The following is a 17,891-nucleotide window of genomic DNA, read 5'->3' on the forward strand; positions in this document are numbered from 1 at the left end:
AATTTTAAAGAAGGGTCCTTTCGTTGTTCCTCCCGGAAGGACAGTCCCTCGGGCATGGAAACAGACATCTGGCAATCCTGCAACCTGGGAATAGGAAGGCTTGATCGGGGTCTGTTCACTTGATTTACGAGACTCCGGCCGGTGTGTCTCGTAAAACAACGTGGCTATTCCGAGATCGGAGTCGTCCAAGGATAGGTCAACATTCTCTCCAGACAACCCTTGGGATGTTGCCCGAGTTATGGCCAACACTGGAGAAGCATTAATCATTATAGGTTCAGGACACGAACTAACAGTAGTAATGTTATTACCCAGTAATAACATGGCATTTTTCATGGGAAATCCTTTTGAGACACCTACAGTCAAGTACCCAGTGTAATATTTGCACTGTACATAAATTTTATGCAAAGGAACAGAATATATAGCTCCTCCAAATGCTTCCAATAAAACTGAGGAATTCAAAGAAGTATTCTCTGAAAGGGGTAATATTCCTTCTCTGACAAGTGAGCAATATGCTCCAGTATCTCTAAAGGTATTTACTTTAGTTGGTTCTGAGTTTTCCTGAAGGGAAATAAGACTTTCGCAATAATAAGGGGCCATACCTTTTTCTACTTCTCTAGGGGACATGTTACTAGGGATATTAGAGATTTTCCCGATGGGTTGAGGTTTTTGGGGGCAGTTGGAACTGATGTGACCTACTTTATTACACCTGAAGCAGACGACAGGTGTGCCCTTTACTCCCTGATGACGTTGCAAGTGGTGTCGTTCTGGCTGGTGCCTCTCTGGATATTGTTGTCGAGATGCTCCATAAGTAGTTGGCCTCTCCGCAGGGGGACCATATGTTGAGAAGCGTGGCTCACCAGGCGACTTAGTTGGATGACGTAGACGCTCTCCCTCCGGCTGGCACTTCATTCTCCAATGTTGTCGATCTCTGCTCACGCCAGACTGTTGAAAAGAGAGACGGGACCGCTCGGACAAGGAGCGGTTCGTTTCGAAGGTATCAGCCCACCTGGCTGCCTCCAATGCAGTGGTTAAGTCACGATCCTGCAGAAAGACACGAACCTCGGGTCCCACAGACTCCAGCAGGTTATCAATCAGAATAAGCTGCACCAGCTCCTCAAAGTTAGAGACACCACTCGCTTTATACCAGCTGGTAAAAGCTTTGGTTTGCTGTCTCACAAAGTCCACCAGGGATTGACCAAGCTGCCGCCTGTTCAATTTGAAGGTCTTACGATATTTAGCTGGGATACATGTATATGCTCCCAACACTGTGGTCTTCACTATTTGATAATCAGAGAATTCAGCGTCAGTTAATACCGACGTAAATTCCTGTGCCTTACCCAATAATGCTGTATGAACCAACGCTGCCCAGTGCTGTTCCGGCCACCTCAAGGCTCGAGCCTGATTTTCGAAGCTTTCGAAAAATTGCTCTGGTTCGGCCTCATTGAAGCGGGGAACAAGCTGTACTGCTTTTTGTAAACTGAAATCGTTTACAGAATGCGAAAACTGCCTCCTTTCTCTTTCCCTATCAAATTCTTCCCTTGCGAATGCTCTCTGTTCCCTAGTTTGCTCCAGCGTGATTTTTGCCAGCTCAAGTGCCAAGGACGCTGATTCACCTCGAGACAACCCAGCTGCACTATACTGACCATCTTGCTCCGTAGGTGTATCATCTTCCTCATGCGAGAACATAGGAGTTTTTTCCCTAGCTCCCGTAGAGGGAGGAGTTTGATGTGCCATCTCTTCTTCAATAAGTTTGTCAGCAATAAGTGAACGCAGTTGCGCAGCTGTAAGAGTGCGTTTATAGGGAATGCCAATGGAACGAGCAATTTGCCAACAACGCTGTAGGGACAATTTAGGTAGGTTATGCAAAGTATATGCCGACACCAGGCGTCTGACTTGTCTAGGTGGCATAAGTTATTCGCTATGCACAGTACGAATACCCCAACGTAACACGTTAATTTGCAGAACACGCTTAGCTATGCACAGTACGATTCCAGAATACGCATACAAGCAAAGCCGACTGCACACAAGATTGACCGTAGCGAAGCGAGCACACTGAACAAGCTAGTAGCGAGCTGTTGAACGATCACACAATAGCAAGGCTGATCATAAGCAACTGACACGCAAAATTTGTAAAGCGAAGCGAGACAGCAAGCTACACAATGTTCCTGCTACAAGCTTCACCCTAAGCTCAACCGTTTCTCTAAGTCCAGCGACAGCTCTCGGACAGACTACCCATATTACATCCCAGGATTTCAAAGGCCTGTTATCCCAGGTGTAATGGGAGCAAAAGAAACACAGCAGAAAAAGTTTAGACTTATATTATCCTTCACCAATTTAGAACAGCAATATGTACACTATGTACAGTAATAAGTATAGTGCACGTCACGGTAAGCAAGGCAGAAATAGAAGCCACAAGATAGCAGACCGTGCTCAACCAGCTCTAGAATGGGAATGACAAGGGCAGACAGGAGAGCGGTATCCACATAACCTCTGCGATTGCCAATCCCACCTTCTTATTGGCTAGAACATGGTCACTAGTTGAACGATGGGGCCCCATCACCAACACTTAGCAACCTGGTTCGCTGGTTGGGAGAGATAGCCTGTAAATGAGGGTGTGTCCATGCGCCGAATAAAGGTTACGTACTCTTTGCATGCCACAAGCATCATCACCAGTACCAGCATGAGCATCATCAACACCAACATCAGCATCATCAACACCAACATGAGCATCAACAGCTCCAACATGAGCATTATCAGCACCAACATGAGCATCATCAACACCAACATGAGCATCATCAACACCAACATGAGCATCATCAACACCAACATGAGCATCATCACCAGTACCAGCATCAGCATCATCAACACCAACATGAGCATCATCACCAACATGAGCATCATCAACACCAACATCAGCATCATCAGCACCAACATGAGCATCATCAACACCAACATCAGCATCATCAACACCAACATCAGCATCATCAACACCAACATGAGCAACAACAGCACTAACATGAGCATCATCAACACCAACATGAACATCATCAGCACCAATATCAGCACCAACATCAGCTAGAGCATCAACACCAACATCAACTTCAACACAAGCATCAGCACCAACATCAACACCATCAACATCAACACCAACATCAACACTACATCAACACCACATCAACTTCAACTCCAACATCAACACCAACATCAACGCCAACATCAGCATCATCAACACCAACATGAGCATCATCAACACCAACATGAGCATCATCAACACCAACATGAGCATCATCAACACCAACATGTGCATCATCAACACCAACATGAACATCATCAACACCAACATGAGCATCGTCAACAACATGAGCATCATCAACACCAACATGAGCATCATCAACACCAACATGAGCATCAACAGCACCAACATGAGCATCAACAGCACCAACATGAGCATCATCAACACCAACATGAGCATCATCAACACCAACATGAGCATCATCAACACCAACATGAGCATCATCAACACCAACATTAGCATCATCAACACCAACATGAGCATCATCAGCACCAACATCAGCATCAGCACCAACATGAGCATCATCAGCACCAACATGAGCATCATCAACACCAACATGAGCATCATCAACACCAATATGAGCATCATCAACTCCAACATGAGCATCATCAGCACCAACATGAGCATCATCAGCACCAACATCAGCATCAACAAAGTAATAACATCAGCATCATCAACACCAACATGAGCATCATCAACACCAACATGAGCATCATCAACACCAACATGAGCATCATCAACACCAATATGAGCATCATCAACCCCAACATCAGCATCAACATAGTAATAACATGAGCATCATCAACACCAACATGAGCATCATCAACAACATGAGCATCATCGACACCAACATGAGCATCATCAACACCAACATGAGCATCATCAACACCAACATCAGCACCAACATGAGCATCATCAACACCAACATGAGCATCAACATAGTAATAACATCAGTATCATCAGCACCAACATGAGCATCATCAACACCAACATCAGCATCATCAACACCAACATGAGCATCAACATAGTAATAACATCAGCATCATCAGCACCAACATCAGCATCATCAACACCAACATCAGCATCATCAACACCAACATGAGCATCATCAACATCAACATGAGCATCATCAACACCAACATGAGCATCATCAACACCAACATGAGCATCATCAACACCAACATCAGCATCATCAGCACCAACATGAGCATCATCAACACCAACATGAGCATCATCAACATCAACATGAGCATCAACACCAACATGAGCATCATCAGCACCAACATCAGCATCATCAACACCAACATGAGCATCATCAACACCAACATGAGCATCATCAACACCAACATGAGCATCATCAACACCAACATGAGCATCAACACCAACATGAGCATCATCAACACCAACATGAGCATCATCAACACCAACATGAGCATCATCAACAACATGAGCATCATCAACACCAACATCAGCATCATCAACACCAACATGAGCATCATCAACACCAACATGAGCATCATCAACAACATGAGCATCATCAACATCAACATCAGCATCATCAACACCAACATCAGCATCATCAACAACATGAGCATCATCAACACCAACATCAGCAACATCAACACCAACATGAGCATCATCAACACCAACATCAGCATCATCAGCACCAACTTCAGCATCATCAGCACCAACATGAGCATCATCAACACCAACATGAGCATCAACACCAACATCAGTATCATCAGCACCAATATCAGCATCATCAACACCAACATCAGCATCATCAGCACCAACATGAGCATCATCAACACCAACATCAGCATCATCAACAACATGAGCATCATCAACACCAACATCAGCATCATCAACAACATGAGCATCATCAACACCAACTTCAGCATCAACACCAACATGAGCATCAACACCAACATCAGCATCATCAGCACCAACTTCAGCATCATCAGCACCAACTTCAGCATCATCAACACCAACATGAGCATCAATACCAACATCAGCATCATCAGCACCAACATGAGCATCAACAGCACCAACATCAGCATCAACAGCACCAACATGAGCATCATCAACACCAACATGAGCATCATCAACACCAACATGAGCATCATCAACACCAACATGAGCATCATCAACACCAACATCAGCATCATCATCACCAACATGAGCATCATCAACACGAACATGAGCATCATCAACACCAACATGAGCATCATCAGCACCAACATGAGCATCATCAACACCAACATCAGCATCATCAACACCAACATCAGCATCAACAGCACCAACATCAGCATCAACAGCGCCAACATCAGCATCATCAGCACCAACATCAGTAATAATGTCAGCACCAACATCAGTCCTATCAGCACCGGCAGCACCAACATCAGCATCAACAGCACACACAGACGAACAACACAGAAGTAACAGCCCAGTCAACACCACTAACAGCACTACAGAGATTACCAGTACCATCATCATCATCATCTTCAGCAGCAGCAGCAGCAGCAGTCTCGTCAGCAGCAGTCTCGTCAGCAGCAGTCTCGTCAGCAGCAACTAAGAGAGACCAGCTCGACCTCTCACTGAGTGTAGAGTTACACAGTCGTGTGCCGGCGACGTAATCAGTGACGACCCTCGCTTCTGTCTCGACCTCCATCCGGCCAGAGACATACTAGATGTCACCTGCTAGCCACCAGTTTGATACAAAGTCACTTGCTACACAGCAAACCTTTATTATAAGACAATGTTTCACTCCGGGTATGACTTGTGGAAGTACAGCCCTAAGGAAAACTTCGTTTATAATCAAGTTTAGCCCTGAACCAAATGTCTTTCTACCATAAGCTCAGCGGTGTCGACACCAGCAAATCTCGACCCATTTCTGCGTGTCGCGAGGCTGACTCCGTGGCAGCACTAACCCAAGGCCAAGTGAGACTAAAACAAAGTTAAGGGCGCAGTAAACCTCGGTTATTTGCGAGTAAATCTAGCTTACGGTAGAGACGAGGTGGACACGCTTGCCAAGAGGTAGATGAGAAAGATAGAATGGATACAGAGGAGAGGTAAACAGGAATGCCGGGCGAGAAACTCCTGTCCTTCCCAGCGGAATTTCGCAGAAAGTTTATGCAAATCTAGATTAAAGGAAAATTAGCATAGGACAACATTACGACACACCCAGTTACACCTAGGAAAGGTCTTGGAGTTAAAAGCACGCCAGGCTGCTTTTTCACTGTTAATGACTGGATATATATATATATATATATATATATATATATATATATATATATATATATATATATATATATATATATATATATATATATATATATATATATATATATATATATATAGGGAGGTACCACCTCTAGAACTGTTGTAGGGACCCTCATCCTCAGAGAAAAGAATAAACTTGCTTCAGGGAAAACTCAAGATTCTCCCTGAAGCTGTTTGAGAATTTTCTCCTACCACCCCCTATATTATATATATATATTTTATTTAAAGACAAAATACATTGACAAAACATTCACAAAAATATGATACAAAGTAAAACAACATAGGTAACTTAGAGCTACATCTCGAATACTTAGTCCAGCTCCCCGGCGGTGGGCCGCGTGCCCAGAATGCTGCAGGCATTTCCTCTCTGGATCGCAACACTTAGTCTCTGAAAGAGGAAGCTGGTCGCCCTGTGGTCCTTTGTTTCTATGATGAGCTTTTCACCCAGCTCTATTAGGAACTTTAGAGCACACTTGCCCCATGCTCCAAGGGTCTCCGACCCTATTGGGATGAAGTTATAGCAAGGGGGAAGGTCTTCATATTTGCGGATCTTCTGGGTCTCCCTGTGGCTGGCAGCTCCACCCCCTTCCACTACGGAGTATGGTAAGTAGGTGTCTGCCAATGTGGCGGCACATGTGTAGTCCCAGGCAAGCTGCTTTCCATCCTTCCAAGGTAGCATAGTGGCTCCATCAGGACGCTTTAGACTTCCGTCAGACCTCTGCACTTGGGGTTCCCGTTGAGCTGGGCAACGGGCTGTGGCAAGGCTTCTCTTTATGATGTCATTGACCTCCTCATGCCTGGCATACTTCCCTTCTGCTGTGTGACACACGAGACCATGAAGTCCGAATTGATCAGCTGTCGCCCTGCCGCAAATACACCTATGTTCGGTGAGGATGGGGGCGGCTAGGCGAAGAGCAACACCAATCCGAATGGCCTGTGGGTCTAGTCGAGTGCCCAAGGAGGAATTGGGAACAGCAAACAGGAAATCTCCTGAGTGTGGTGCCTTCACTGCCAGGAGACGAGCTTTGTCCTTTCCTGAGGCGTTGGAGAGCATTGTGTTGGCGATTTTTTCCATGATCGGTTTGTCCCAGTGGGACTGTTTGTGTTCTTTGGGAGGAGCTGGTCTACTGGAGGAATCTGTAAGGGTGTCCCACCGAATCGCTGTTTCAGTAAACCTGGGGTCTTGAGCTCCCACCATGTCTCTCAAGCGTTCGGGAACAATCTTCTTGACTAATGCACTGGAAGCCAAACACGAAGACAGAAAAGCAGGTAAGGCAACATGCGTTGCTTTGCGCACCCCTATACCTCCCAGTCGTATTGGGAGGGTTGCCTGATCCCATTGCTCATCCTCTAGTGACAGGTTCAGTGCCTTCTTAAGGGTTGACCTCAGGTGTGCGTCATATTCGTCGAGTGTTGGGTTGTCAAAAGAGGGTGCACACATCAGGTCATTCAATTTGTCCTTGAGGACTGTGTCGATGGCCTGGTGACCCAGCGGTGCTCCCAGGAGGGTACTGTTGGACGGAGTGGTAGTAGAAACTTCTGGGAGGATTCTTCGCACAGCATTGATTATTTCCTGGTTTGCTGTGATGATTTCACACTTCGAGGGATTGAGGATGAGTCCCAAGTCTTCTCCCTGTGTTTTCACCAGTTGTAGGTCCCCTACCAGGGACTCTTCAGTACCTGCCAGAGTGCCATCATCCAGGTACCAGATGTTGAGCTCGCTGCGTAGGCTGGAAGTTAGTTCTCTTACTGCCAAGCAGAAGAGAAGTGGAGCGAGTGGGTCACCCTGCTGAACACCTTCTGATGAGAGAATTTCATGTTCTCCAAACAAAAGAATTGAGGGTTTGCTGTAGCCGGCTGAAATGAACGGAAAAAGACTGGGGAAGCGATCCCGAACAGCTAGCAAGACAGCATCTCTCTTTACCATATTAAAGGCATTTCTAAAATCAAGTTTGACTATGGCCTTGTCTTCTGGTAGGTCCCTGATGTAGGCCCTTGCCGCATGAGCTGCAGCTTCACTGCCTTGAGGGACCCCAAAGCCCAGTTGGTGTGGCTGGAGTAAACTGGCAGCTTCTAGGCGAATGTTTCTTACTGCTGCTTTGGCAACGAGACGGCCAAGAGTGTTTCCAACCGCAATGGGTCTGATTCCCCCATCCTTCTTCTTCAAGGCACACAGTGAGGCTCCAAAAAAGAAAGGTTTAATTTCTTCTGGGATTCGCCCAGCCAGGCAGTTGTTGACGAAAGTATATATATATATATATATATATATATATATATATATATATATATATATATATATATATATATATATATATATATATATATATATATATATATATATATATATATATATATATATATATATATATATATATATATATACAAAACAACCACTGTGAATGAATAGAGAAGTTCCATGCGCTTTCGTGACTACTCACATTATCAAGGAACAGTGAAAGTAAAGCATCAAAGGAAAGTATATAAAGAGGTAACCCACACCTCACTATCAGATCCCACAACAACAAAAACACCTGACGCGAGACAGCAGGCCCGCCGGCCGAACTGGACAGGTCCTTCATACAACCCACCAACAAACTATTCTACCCAAGAAATAAGAAATTTAACATAGAGCTATATACCATTCCCTTACTAATATTAATTTCATCAGTGGATAAACCAGAAAATTTTTCAAAGTTACAAAAGGCTTTTGCAATTTCAACATTATTAAGTGTTTTTGAAATTAATATTAGTAAGGGAATGGTATATAGATCTATGTTGAAACCAAACATTCCCAATTGCCCTCATAGATTCTTTAAGTCTTACGATACACTTAATAACAATAAAAATTTGCGCCTTACTAAAGCAGACAAAATAAATGCAATAGTAATTATGAAAGAAAATGATTACCAAGAAAAAATTAATAATCTCTTAGATGATACTGAAACCTATTCTAAACTTAGAAAAAATCCCATAAAAACCGTTAACAGCAATTTCAATAAAACAATAAAACTTCTACTGAAAGGCAAAGATGAATTAGTCGAACAATTTACTTCCACTAATCCATCTTTGCCTTACATGTATGGACTAATAAAAACACACAAACCAGGGAGTCCAGTCAGACCAATTATTAGCTCCATAGCATCAGTTTCGTATAAATTATCCAGATGGCTTTTTGATATTTTGAGCCTTATTGTTGGCAAAATTTCTAACTTTAATGTTAAAAACAACATAGATTTATTTGATAAATTAAGCTCCTTGACTGACTTAAATGATTTTAACATGGTTAGTTTTGAAGTTACTTCCTTGTTTACGAAAGTTCCTGTTGATGATTTATTAAGTTTCTTATCTGAAGAACTCGTTAATTATGATTTACCATTGCCAGTTCCTACTATCATTAAACTTATTAAACTTTGCATTGTTGATGCAAAATTTGTATTTAATGATAAGTTTTACACTCAGAAGTTTGGTATGGCAATGGGAAATCCTCTTTCACCTGTTCTTAGTAACTTATATATGGATTTTTTTGAAACAAGGCTGCTTAACACAATCCTCCCTAATAGAGCTAAATGGTTCAGATATGTTGATGGTATTTTGTGTCTTATGCCCAAAAATGTAGATATACACCATTTCCTTGGCAAATTAAATAGCTTAGCCCATTCTATAAATTTGAATTTGAAGAAAATAACTCATTGCCTTTCCTAGATGTTTTAATTATAAGGGTAATAATGAATTCAAATTTAAAATTTACAGAAAACCTACAGATAACTGTTCCTATGTCCACTATTATTCTTCCCATCAAGAGAGAGTTAAACTGTCTGTTTTCTCATCAATGTTTTTGAGAGCTTTACGAATTTGTAGTCCAGAGTTCATAGATGAGGAAATATCCAAAATTTGTGAAATAGGTAATGATTTGAAATGCCCAAGAAGTGTAACTGATAAATCTTTTAAAGTTGCTAGAAATACTTTTTACAATCCAAAAAGGGACAACCAGCCTTATTCAACTAAAAATATGTTGGTTCTCCCTTACCATGAAAACTTGGTTGATATGCCTTCTCTTCTTAAGTCTTTTAATATTAAAGTTGTATTCAAAAATCTTGATACAGTAAAAAAACTTTTGATAAAGAATTCCCCCAAAATACTGATGGATGTGTCTATAAGATTCCTTGTAAAATTTGCGATAAAGTTTATTACGGTCAAACTGGTAAAAATCTCGAACTAAGATTAAAACAACATAAATATACCATTAGAACTGGACAAGATTCCAATGCTCTATTTATTCATTTAAGAGATTTTAACCATCCAATTGATTTTCAAAGAGTTGAGATAGTAGTATCAAGCAAGTCCATGGTCGACAGGAATATAATTGAATCTTGTTTCATAAAAAGCAGTTTTGACAATAATATGAATATTTCCTTTGGTTTATATAAATTAGATCCATTTATAATTAATAGAAGTTGGGAAGAATTTAATAATACATTGGACAAATGATAATTTTTTAAATTTCTTATTTCTTGGGTAGAATAGTTTGTTGGTGGGTTGTATGAAGGACCTGTCCAGTTCGGCCGGAGGGCCTGCTGTCTCGGTTCAGGTGTTTTTGTTGTTGTGGGATCTGATAGTGAGGTGTGGGTTACCTCTTTATATACCTTCCTTTGATACTTTACTTTCACTGTTCCTTGACAATGTGAGTAGTCACGAAAGCGCTTGGAACTTCTCTATTCATTCACAGTGGTTGTTTTGCATATTCTGAAATCAAATGTTTACTGTGATCTTATTGCATATATATATATATATATATATATATATATATATATATATATATATATATATATATATATATATATATATATATATATATATATATATATATATATATATATATATATATATATATATATATATATATATATATATATATATATATATATATATATATATATATATATATATATATATATATATATATATATATGTATATATATATATATATATATATATATATATATATATATATATATATACATATATATATATATATATATACATATATATATATACATATATATATATATATATATATATTATAGGTAGTAGGTTGGTAGACAGCAACCGCCCAGGGAGGTACTACCGTCCTGCCAAGTGAGTGTAAAACGAAAGCCTGTAATTGTTTTACATGATGGTAGGATTGCTGGTGTCCTTTTTTCTGTCTCATGAACATGCAAGATTTCAGGTACGTCTTGCTACTTCTACTTACACTTAGGTCACACTACACATACATGTACAAGCACATATATGCACACCCCTCTGGGTTTTCTTCTATTTTCTTTCTAGTTCTTATTCTTGTTTATTTCCTCTTATCTCCATGGGGAAGTGGAACAGAATTCTTCCTCCGTAAGCCATGCGTGTTGTAAGAGGCGACTAAAATGCCGGGAGCAAGGGGCTAGTAACCTCTTCTCCTGTATATATTACTAAATGAGAGAGAATAGCTTGACAGTTTGAAACCAACACAGTACCAAAATCTAAGACAAAGCCAAAGATGCTCCATAGCCATATAAGAAAAAAAAAGACTGTGAAAAAACAAGTGATAACTTTGAGGAAGGAGAAAGGAAAACAAACAGAGAATGGCAGAGTAGTGTGTGAAATATTTCGCAAAAGTTTCAAAGAAGTTCTCATAGAAGAAAGTGGACAACACCAAAAGACATCGTTGCCAGAACACACTAATAGGTACTGGAGAGTATCATTGTAACAAGAAGTGATGAGACTATTACATAGGTACCAGATAACATATATCCAAGGGTGCTAAGGGAAGGAGCAAAACAACCATAAGACACAATAACAAGGGTAGTTAGTCTCACCAGTCGGGATAGCAAATATGGATCCCTTTTATAAACAATGGGAAAAAACAAGAGGCCTAAATTACAAACCAATATCTCTGACACACATACTGCTAAAGGTTCTGGGGAAGATAATAAAGAACAAAATACTTGGAGAGTAGATTCTCTACAGACACCCAGCATGGATTTATACATGGAAAATTCTGTCTTATGAATTGGCTAGAATTGCACAACAGTCACATCAATAAAGCAAAGAAACATAGTTGGGTGTATTACAGTTTCCTTTACTGTAGAAAGCATTTGGTAAAGTAACACACCAGAGATTAGCCCAGTGTGTTAAGGAGTACCTCCAAATAGTAGAAAATAACGAGTGAGGTTCTGCAAGGATCTGTATTAGGACCACTACTGTTCCTAATATATGTTAATACCTACCAGAGGACACTGAGTTCTATGTATCACTATTTGCTGACGACGTAAAACTAATGAGAATATTATATATATTTATATATATATATATATATATATATATATATATATATATATATATATATATATATATATATATATATATATATATATATATATATATATATATATATATATATATATATATATATATATATATATATATATATATATAATGATAAACTCCAGAGAGACATCAACAGAATGCAAATGTGGTCAAACAAGTGGCAAACCGGACACAGAGAACAGAATGGGCAGAGAGAACCTGCAAATATATGTATATATATATATATATATATATATATATATATATATATATATATATATATATATATATATATATATATATATATATATATATATATATATATATATATATATATATATATATATATATATATATATATATATATATATATATATATATATATATATATAGATATATATCTCTGTGTGTGTGTGTGTGTGTGTGTGTGTGTGTGTGTGTGTGTGTGTGTGTGTCGTGCCGAATAGGCAGAACTTGCGATCTTGGCTTAAATAGCAACGTTCATCTTGCCATATAGGACAAGTGAAAATTTGTGTATGCAATAATTTCGCCAAAATCATTCTGAACCTAACGAAAAAAATATATTTGATTGTGTTTGTTTAGTACTAAATTATTGTAAACGTATTTAAAATATATTTAGTTGGGTTAGGCTAAAATAAATTGTTCTTGTTATAATAAGGTTAGGTAAGTTTTCTAAGATTCTTTTGGTCCAAAATTATAAATTTTTACATTAACATTGATGAAAAATATATATCTTTAAACGTATAAGAGAAAATTTCAGAAAGGACTTAATTTTAAATGAGTTCTTGCTAATTGACCAGTTTTACATATTCGGCACGACATATATATATATATATATATATATATATATATATATATATATATATATATATATATATATATATATATATATATATATATATATATATGTATGTATATATATATATATATATATATATATATATATATATATATATATATATATATATATATATATATATATATATATATATATAATGATAAACTCCAGAGAGACATCAACAGAATGCAGATGTGGTCAAACAAGTGGCAAACCGGACACTGAGAACAGAATGGGCAGAGAGAACCTGCAAATATCAGAAAATGAAAAGGACTTGGGGTGAATATAGCACCTAATATATCTCCAGAATTGAACATAAACAGTATTACGTAAATGGTGCGAACAAGATCAGGTAACCACAGACTAGCATTTAGGAACTAAAAATAAAGAATCCCTCAGAACCTTATACACAACATGTTAGACCAATCATTGAGTACGTGGCCCCAACATGGAGCCCACACTTGGTCAAGCACAAGACAAAACTGGAAAAGGTGTAAAGGTTTGCAACTAGGCTAGTAGCAAAACTGAGAGGAATACACTATGAGAGTTTAAAGGAAATTAACCTGACGATTTTAGAGAGAACTTGAGAGAGGACTTAATTACTACATACAAATTCTTAAGAAGAACTGAGAAAACTGATAGAAACAGACTCTTTGAATTAAGAAAACGAAGATCAAAGGGACGCAGGTGGAATTTTAACATACAGGTGTGTTATAATGATGAAAGGAAGTATTTCTTTAGTCTCAGAGTGGTGGAAAAGTGGAATGATTTGGATGAGGCAGAGGTAGAGGCAAACCCAATGCACAATTTTAAGATATTATTAGACCCAAGAGGCCAGAAGTCAGTGATGCCGATGAAAGTGATTTCGGAATCTAAGCCAGGAGATAAGGTCTTGACCCATCATTGCTAGTCGCAGTGTTGCTATTGATTAAATACCACTCGTTCGTGGTTACAGTACTATATATACTGCTTGTGGAGGCTAGTACACCAAACGGGGAGTAGAATGAAATTAGCTCTGAGGCACCCACACCATCATATGTTCTCGGATCACGATACAAGACCTAGCTCTCCTGGGTGCGTGATCTTTGTAGGAGTGTATGGTCCAGTGGGTTAGAGCGTAGTGAATTTTCGCTCACCATGAAGCGGGCTAAAACGACACGGGTTCGACCCCCTGGCTAGTCGCAGTGTTGTTATTGATTAAATACCACTCGTTCGTGGTTACAGTGTATACATATATATATATATATATATATATATATATATATATATATATATATATATATATATATATATATATATATATATATATATATATATATATGGAATAGGTGGTAAGTTACTAAATGCTGTAAAGAGCTTTTATGAGGATAGTGAGGCTCAGGTTAGGGTGTGTAGAAGAGAGGGAGAATACTTCCCGGTAAAAGTAGGTCTTAGACAGGGATGTGTAATGTCACCATGGTTGTTTAATATATTTATAGATGGGGTTGTAAAAGAAGTAAATGCTAGGGTGTTCGGGAGAGGGGTGGGATTAAATTATGGGGAATCAAATTCAAAATGGGAATTGACACAGTTACTTTTTGCTGATGATACTGTGCTTACGGGAGATTCTAAAGAAAAATTGCAAAGGTTAGTGGATGAGTTTGAGAATGTGTGTAAAGGTAGAAAGTTGAAAGTGAACATAGAAAAGAGTAAGGTGATGAGGGTATCAAATGATTTAGATAAAGAAAAATTGGATATCAAATTGGGGAGGAGGAGTATGGAAGAAGTGAATGTTTTCAGATACTTGGGAGTTGACGTGTCGGCGGATGGATTTATGAAGGATGAGGTTAATCATAGAATTGATGAGGGAAAAAAGGTGAGTGGTGCGTTGAGGTATATGTGGAGTCAAAAAACGTTATCTATGGAGACAAAGAAGGGAATGTATGAAAGTATAGTAGTACCAACACTCTTATATGGATGTGAAGCTTGGGTGGTAAATGCAGCAGCGAGGAGACGGTTGGAGGCAGTGGAGATGTCCTGTCTAAGGGCAATGTGTGGTGTAAATATTATGCAGAAAATTCGGAGTGTGGAAATTAGGAGAAGGTGTGGAGTTAATAAAAGCATTAGTCAGAGGGCAGAAGAGGGGTTGTTGAGGTGGTTTGGTCATTTAGAGAGAATGGATCAAAGTAGAATGACATGGAAAGCATATAAATCTATAGGGGAAGGAAAGAGGGGTAGGGGTCGTCCTCGAAAGGGTTGGAAAGAGGGGGTAAAGGAGGTTTTGTGGGCGAGGGGCTTGGACTTCCAGCAAGCGTGCATGAGCGTGTTAGATAGGAGTGGATGGAGACGAATGATACTTGGGACCTGACGATCTGTTGGAGTGTGAGCAAGGTAATATTTAGTGAAGGGATTCAGGGAAACCGGTTATTTTCATATAGTCGGACTTGAGTCCTGGAAATGGGAAGTACAATGCCTGCACTTTAAAGGAGGGGTTTGGGATATTGGCAGTTTGGAGGGATATGTTGTGTATTTTTATATGTATATGCTTCTAAACTGTTGTATTCTGAGCACCTCTGCAAAAGCAGTGATAATGTGTGAGTGTGGTGAAAGTGTTGAATGATGATGAAAGTATTTTCTTTTTGGGGATTTTCTTTCTTTTTTGGGTCACCCTGCCTCGGTGGGAGACGGCCGACTTGTTGAAAAAAAAAAAAAAAAATATATATGTATATATATATATATATATATATATATATATATATATATATATATATATATATATATATATATATATAATGTTGCATGAGTAGCAACAGATGAAATGAAGAGTTTACACTCAGGTCTGGCGGTCAAAGAACCAACAGTCTGGCGCCCCAGACAATTACATCATAGTTGAAGAATTCTTAGGAGCAAAAGTATGTTTGATGAGAGGGTATAGGTTAGCTGCATCTTTAATAATTCACCAACACACTAAATGATGTCATACTGATAACACCGTAGGAAAAAAGTTTTGCTAACAGGAGTGGGTTTCCTGGAACCCTGCGGGTGAAGAGTGGCACTCGTGCCTCCTGACGTCAGGTGAAGAGTGCCACTAGTACCTGCTGGCGTCATCAGGTGGTTCAGCGGGACTCAAAATGTGGCAGCGGTGGTCGTTAAGCTAACAATTGTCGTGGGTAATGGTTGGCCCAGCACCTCGAGTCAAGTTGTGGCGTGATCTGCCATCATGGCTCTTACACGGACCTGCCATACGGCTTAATTTCACATATATAGTAATTAGATAAATAGGACCTCACCAGGAACGAAGACGATTTTGAATTTTTGTGAAGATTGCCGCGAGGCTTGGCATTATTGAGTGGTGGGAGGCGTGAAAGACTTGCCCGAGCCTCCAGGGACACTCCAGCCTCCCATAATGTTGAATAGCTTAGCAATCCCGAGGAAATGGCGAGGCGCTGGATTGTATATTTATTACAGCGTTTCCATTGAGGGGAATGTTATGTGTGAGGCCAGACTGAACCCAGACTTCTTTACTGCAGAGATAAACTGTGTTGGGGTTATGGTGGCTTCCTAGCCACACCCCCACCATGTACACAGTACTAGCAGCCACACCCCCATGTACACACTACTAGCAATCACACCCCCATGTACACGCTATTAGCAACCACACCCCCACCATGTACACAGTACTAGCAATCACACCCCCATGTACACGCTATTAGCAACCACACCCCCACCATGTACACAGTACTAGCAACCACAGCCCACCATCTACACACTACCAGCAACCACACCCCACCATGTACACACTACCAGCAACCACACCCCACCATGTACACACTACCAGCAACCACACCCCACCATGTACACACTACCAGCAACCACACCCCACCATGTACACACTACCAGCAACCACACCCCACCATGTACACACTACCAGCAACCACACCCCACCATGTACACACTACCAGCAACCACACCCCACCATGTACACACTACCAGCAACCACACCCCACCATGTACACACTACCAGCAACCACACCCCACCATGTACACACTACCAGCAACCACACCCCACCATGTACACACTACCAGCAACCACACCCCACCATGTACACACTACCAGCAACCACACCCCACCATGTACACACTACCAGCAACCACACCCCACCATGTACACACTACCAGCAACCACACCCCACCATGTACACACTACCAGCAACCACACCTCACCATGTACACACTACCAGCAACCACACCCCACCATGTACACACTACCAGCAACCACACCCCACCATGTACACACTACCAGCAACCACACCCCACCATGTACACACTACCAGCAACCACACCCCACCATGTACA

The sequence above is a fragment of the Cherax quadricarinatus genome, chromosome 71 (assembly GCF_038502225.1).
Source record: "Cherax quadricarinatus isolate ZL_2023a chromosome 71, ASM3850222v1, whole genome shotgun sequence".
Lineage (NCBI taxonomy): Eukaryota > Metazoa > Arthropoda > Malacostraca > Decapoda > Parastacidae > Cherax > Cherax quadricarinatus.